The 6,372-nt window shown below is 45.8% G+C and overlaps 1 pseudogene; it reads left to right on the forward strand.

The window, feature by feature from the left end:
• Nucleotides 1-3,661: 3,661 nt before the first annotated feature.
• LOC147898865 (uncharacterized) lies at nt 3,662-5,554 on the forward strand (annotated as a pseudogene).
• The last annotated feature ends 818 nt before the right edge of the window (nt 5,555-6,372 follow it).

A 6,372-nucleotide genomic window follows, 5' to 3' on the forward strand; every position in this document is an offset into this window, starting at 1 on the left:
AGCTCTTTGCATGCCATTCTCACTAAGGAACCTTAGTGTTGGTGTTTGTGCTTGTGCGATGGACCAATGCATAGTGGGGCATGTGAATATTCATAAGCTGCACCACAACTCTGAACAGCACTGGATTGGCTAGGCAAAACGTTTCTGTATGTAATGCCTGAGATTTTACCTTGCTGAGTCCCTGCTCGCCCAGCCTGCCCTTTTCAATCCAGCCACCAAAACACCTTCTCCAAACAATGGGTAAAAGGGTTTGTGGCCAAGGCAGCTTTTTTTATGAAACTCGCTGGAGAATGATAATCATTCCAACTTGCAATATTAACTTTTAATGCTTATGCTTGAAAAGTTCTCTTGTCTTCACCCATCTAGCCACATTGCTGATCCCCATTAATATTTTAATTTGAAATTATATTGACGTCTTCTCCACATTGTTCCTATAGAGGTCCCATCTTTTCAAAAGCATGTCTTCGTAGTATTTTAAGAGTTTGGCTCGATCCATGTCTATGCAAATGTTTATAGTGTTGCAATTATTGCATCCAACTGAGCCCCACATACCAAGGGATTCTACTAAGTAGATCATTGTAAGGGATCAAGTTGGATTTGGGAAGTTCAAGGATACAATTTTAGGATAATAAACGATGTTTGAAAGCTTGTTTTATCGTATTCATCGTTCTGGTATCAAGGCATACGATGTTTGAACACTTTTTTGACCCTGCAACGGTCTTAGGGATGGGTAACTTTTTAGTGCTCGGGTTGGGAAAACGAGGTTGTGTGTGTTGGTGGTCAATTTTGACCGGGTTAGCGGGACCGGTAGGCTAATAGATGGTTAAGTCAGTGGTTAGGGTTTAGGTATGATAGGGTTTGAAGACTTCTACTCCCTCAACACGTTCCCGCTTTGTAACTGTCTCCAGCGTCGGCCTTGTCTCTTTGCCCTTCTCCTCCCTTGCCATCGCCATTTCCACATACCCAGCACCACCATATTCTTCTCACCTCTGGATTTTTGTTTAGTAACAACTCTAAGGACTTCTCGCGGAGATTTCTAGAAGGACGGTCCCCTCCGCCGCTCACTGACACTCAGATATGGTTTGATCATGCACGCACACTTTATGACATCCCAAATCAGCCAGTCCCTAACCTCTCACACATGCCTCGTCCCACATCTTGCACCCTCTTCACTAGAGGAGGAGTAAAGGATGCCGTAATAAAACTTCATAATGGTTGAGCGAAGGATCGTGAGGAGCTATGCACTGAGTTCATTGCATATGGGATTAATCTCCTATCCCCGATCTTAGCAAAGCTTTTTAATGAAGCTGTTTGTTTGGGATTTCCACACACTTGGACCATTAACACTATCTCACCCATCCACAAGGCAAGGGATCCCATGAGCTCGGAGAACTATAGGACCATTATGATTGGACATGTCATGTCCAAGATTTATGCATTAGTACTTGACTCCGAGGTTAGGCAGACTTGTAGAGTGTCGAGGACTTAGAGCAGCAGGACAGGTCGGATTCTGGCGTGATCATGGAACCATGGACCACATTCTCACGCTCAGATGTATCATCGAGGAGGTGAGGTCACGGAAGCAGAGGGTTTATTGTTGCTTTGTGGATTTTCGCAAGGCATTTGACACGGTTCCGAGAGCCCGCCTCATACGGCATCTACAGGACTTGGGTTATGATCAGGAGGTCATTTGGGCTGTCATGGCACTTTACGAGAGAGTTTCAAGCAGAGTTCAGGCAGGATCCGAGTGGGCAAACGATATCATGAGCACCATCGGGGTCAAACAAGGGTGTCCTTTGTCGCCTACCTTGTTTGGCCTCTACATTGATGAGCTTGAGACAATGATGCAGACACAGGGGGGTGTAGGTTGCTCTCTTGCGGGCACGTTGATTCATATTTTGCTCTACATAGATGACGTGGCTCTCTTGTCTTCCTCAACAGAGGGACTTCAGAGACACCTAGACGCACTACAGTCCTTTTGTGAGTCTCATGATTTGAAGGTCAACCTGGGTAAAACCAAGGTCATGATCTTCAATACATCTCGAGCCATCATGCATCAGGAGCAGTTTATATTTATGGGGTCATCTGTTGAGATAGTTTCATCATACACTTATCTTGGGGTTATCTTCTCCGGACCCAGCTTCACTATGAGACCCGCGATGCAGGCATGCTTGAGTAGAGGGTATGCTTCATTGGCCAGACTAGAGAGGCAATGCTTCCGCTCGCACTTTCAAGATCCACACACTAAGGGGTTGCTTTTTGACTCCTTGGTTCGCCCAGCGGGGATACAGGGTGGGGGCCACACTTGTCAGATACAGGGTGGGTCTGTGTGGAGCGGCTACAGGTTATCATGTTATCACGGGTGATTCATGGTAAGTCATCCGTTCCTCACCAGATCATTTAGGCTGAGTTTGGGTCACCCATAGTTGCCAGGGAACGCCGTTCCATGTTGGAACGGCGTTCTCTTCACTCAGCTTGAAGAGAATGTCTGTGGAACGTCTGGCCTCTGGAACGGCTATGGAATGTTCCATATCCCTTGTGGAACGTCTAGGGAACGTTCCCTAAGCCGTTCCCTTCATGCAGGTAAAGATTTGGGGCAAATTATCTAATCCTAATCTAATCGACGCGATTCGCCGCTCTGTGTGTTCCCCGCTTGCTGTCGACCTCCATGCTTTGCGTGTTCGCCGCTTGCAAGCTTGCTTCGACCTACAAGGCTGCATGCAACGCCTAGCCTATGCCTAGCAGCTTGCTAACGCTATAGCCTATCAAGCTACGCTAGCCTACGCTACAGCCTATGCTACAGCTAGCCTACACACAGCTAGCCTACGCATAGCTAGCCTACTGCATGCAAGCGTTCCAACACACACAGGCGACAGCACAAGACAGACAGCTACGCTAACGCCCGTCTTCTGACTGCATACACAGGTGAAGGCTACACAAAAGAAGAGTTCGTTCCAACACACACAGGCGACGGCACAAGACAGATAGCTACGCTAACGCCCGTCTTCCGACTGCATACACAGGTGAAGGCTACACAAAAGAAGAGTTCTAGCTTGTCGCTAGAGGCTGGGCCTTGGCAGCTACACTAGCTTCTACGAACTATTGGCAATAGACTGTTGTGCTCAACGACCAATTAGAACTTGGCGTTGAGGCTTCTGGGCGTTGAGGCTTGAGCTAGAGAAGGCTGAAGCATTGACTGTGGACTCTACGTTGACTCTACATTCAAATTCCAGAAGCTGAGCAGAGGAGTGAGGAGTTAAGACTCAGGAGGTGCTCAAGCCTCAGTGAAGCAGCGTGCAGGTACATTACTACAAAAATTATATACATATGCACAGTGCCAATGCTGTGTGCAAGTTGCACAGTTTGGTCATAATGAATTGCATGTATAATGTGTCAATGCATCATATATTTGCCTATTGTGCAATGTACCAAGTTGATATTGATGGGACTTCAATTTGTTGCTTTAATAGTGAACTGTGAGAGCAGCAAACAAGTTACAACAATCAACTTTGAAGTTTGAATTCTCATTGCTCCTCCACGCCTTGATGCCCAATCCCCTTGGTGGAAGGAAGTGGACCTTCTAAATCCCGAGGAGGTGCTTGTAGGAGGTTCACGAAAATGGACATGCCGCTATTGTGGCCAGCCAAAGACTCGCAGTTCAATGAGAGTGAAAGCTCACTTGTTAGGAGAGCAGAAGAAAGGCATTAGCATATGTCCTTCACTGCCAGAATATGTTCTTTTACGCTTAAAAGCATTGGCAAATGCATCTAAGCATGGTGCTCGAGCTTTTATGCCTGTTGGAAGTGCAGTGTCTACAAGTATTCCAGTCTCAGCAATGCCTTCTATTTCAGTTGCCACTTCCAGTCTTGGGAAGGGCAAGAAACAAGCTTCCTTAGCTGCCACTTGGCACCCTGGCAGGAAGGCAGAGGTAGATGATGCAGTGGGGTGTTTTTTTTATAGTGGTGACATTGCCTTGAATCAAGCCCGCAATCCTTATTTTGTGGATATGGTGAGGGCTATTGCAGCTTTTGGTCCCTCTTACACACCACCATCTTATGAAGCCTTGAGAACCAAGATTTTAGAAGGAGAGAAGCATAGCATAGAGTGGGCTTTGAAGCTTGTTAAAGAGGAATGGAAGACATTTGGTGCTACCTTGATGGGTGATGGATGGAGCGATACACGTAGTCGATCTATTCAGGGCATAGTTGCATATTGCAGGGGTAAGTCATGCTTCTTGAAGTCCATTGATAACTCAGAGGGGGCGGAAAGACAGCAGAGGTGTTGGCTGATTTATGGAGTGAATCTATTAATGAGGTGGGGGCTGATTATGTCATTCAATTCATAGTAGATGGGGAGAATTCCAACAGGGCAGCAGGTCGCATTTTGGAGGCACGTTATCCTAAGCTCACTTTTAGTGCTTGCATGGCACATTGCTTGAATAACTTGCTGAAGGACATAGGGAAGCTTGCTTGGGTTCATCCAATAATTGATTTTGCAAAGGATATTATTGGTTTTATCACACGACACCACTACATTCTTGCAGTGTATCGTAAGCTTGCCTCCAAAGACCTCTTGAAGTATTCAGAGACACGTTTTGCATACAACTTCATCATGTTGGAGCGTCTTCTAGTGGTAAAAAATGCTCTAAGGCAGCTTGTTGTGTGTAATGAATGGGAGGCGTGGAAGGAATCAAAGAGTGCAAATGCAATGCAAGTCTTTATGCTTATCTGATGCCTATTGGGAGGATGTCAATCATATGGTGAAAATAGTGAAGCCCATCATCCTTTTGATGAGGCTTATGGATAGTGATGAGCCATGCATTGGCAAAGTTTATGAGGGGATGGACAAAATGATTGAAAATGTAAAGGAGGTGGTGACTAATCCTGATAGGAAGCAAGAATTAGTAGACTTGGCAGTGGAGCGGTGGAACTCCTATCATTCACCCTTGCATGCTGCAGCTTATGTCTTGGAACCTGAATTTCAAGGTAACAAGCAAGGGTCGGATAAGGAGGTGATGTGAGGATGGGAGAAGATACTGAAGCAAATGGTACCAGATGCACAAGAGCGAAGGCAAGTAAAGGATGAGTTGGCTTTTTATAGGAAGAAATATGGAATGTGTGGCTCTGAGGATGCACAAAGGGACAGGTATATTGTGGGGTCTGCTCTACTGTGGGAGGATTATGGGGCTGATACACCTTTGTTGCAAAACTTGGCTATCTGCATTTTGAGTCAAGGAGCAAGTTCCTCTCCTTGTGAGCGCTTGTGGAGTAGCTTTGGGCACACTGCATCAAAGAAGAGGAACAGACTTGGGACACAAAAGGTAAGTGACCTTGTGTTTGTGCATGCAAACTTACGTTTGCTTCAGAAGATGAATGCTGGGTACAGCCGTGAGGAATTCATTGGATGGCAGGAGAAGAATGGTAAGGCAACATGCCAGCAAATCGTTCCCGTGGTGGGTGCATCCATGGATGATGTTGGAGATGACCAAGAAGATGGAGATCAACCAGATGATGGAGAAGAGGGCAGCAACCACAATGCTGCAGATTTGGATTGATCATTGATGTTGACAGTGTTGAGTGGATCATGCATGTAGCAGCTAGTTTTTTAAGTTCTAGGAGCCTCAGTAGTAGGAGGTGTCACTCTCCTTTTCTTGTATACAGATTCAAGATTCCAAGACTCAAGATAATCTCATATGTTTATGCCTTGTCTCTGATGGACTTTGCTTTTGTATGCCATTGGCAAGCTATAATGATTAATCTAGATTCTATTATCAATGATTATTCGTGAACTATGTCTTGAGTCTTGAGTCCTTACGGCTTACTCCAAAAGCAATTGCAATGTTTTTGAGTCTTGGATTCTAAGTTTAAGCTTTCTAATGTATATAATAGTATGTTTGTTTATGGGTATGGTGATGTAGCGTTTCCTTCCCGTTCACGTTCCCTAGGATTTGGGCGTTCCCGTTCCCCAGGGGGTCGACGTTCCGTTGCCATTTAGGTTCCCTAGTAACTATGGGGTCACCCCCTTTACAACTAGATGCTGCATTTCAGGTCATCACGTATCTGTACCGAGTTAGGGAATATGGGGATTATACCTCGGGGCGTAGCAGGCTACCATGGATAGCTCTATCCTCTTCTATGGCACTTGCAGCAAGAGGAGACCAGAGGTGTTGGTATGCACGTACAGAGAGATGGTTTGAGCGATTGGGGCTCCACATGGATAGACTACCTCCCTTCCAGTACAGCATGGATGCTCCGTTTTCTCCCCTCTTATCACACGAGGTCAACCAGGTTATCCATGAGGATCTACTACAGCTACACACATTTCGGATCTAGTTGGGATCGAGTGAACTCCCAATGAAGCTTAGCTTCTATA

This window comes from Dipteris shenzhenensis, chromosome 9, assembly GCF_047967505.1.
Source record: "Dipteris shenzhenensis isolate YYH24624 ecotype China chromosome 9, Dip_SZ_1.0, whole genome shotgun sequence".
NCBI classification, from domain to species: domain Eukaryota; kingdom Viridiplantae; phylum Streptophyta; class Polypodiopsida; order Gleicheniales; family Dipteridaceae; genus Dipteris; species Dipteris shenzhenensis.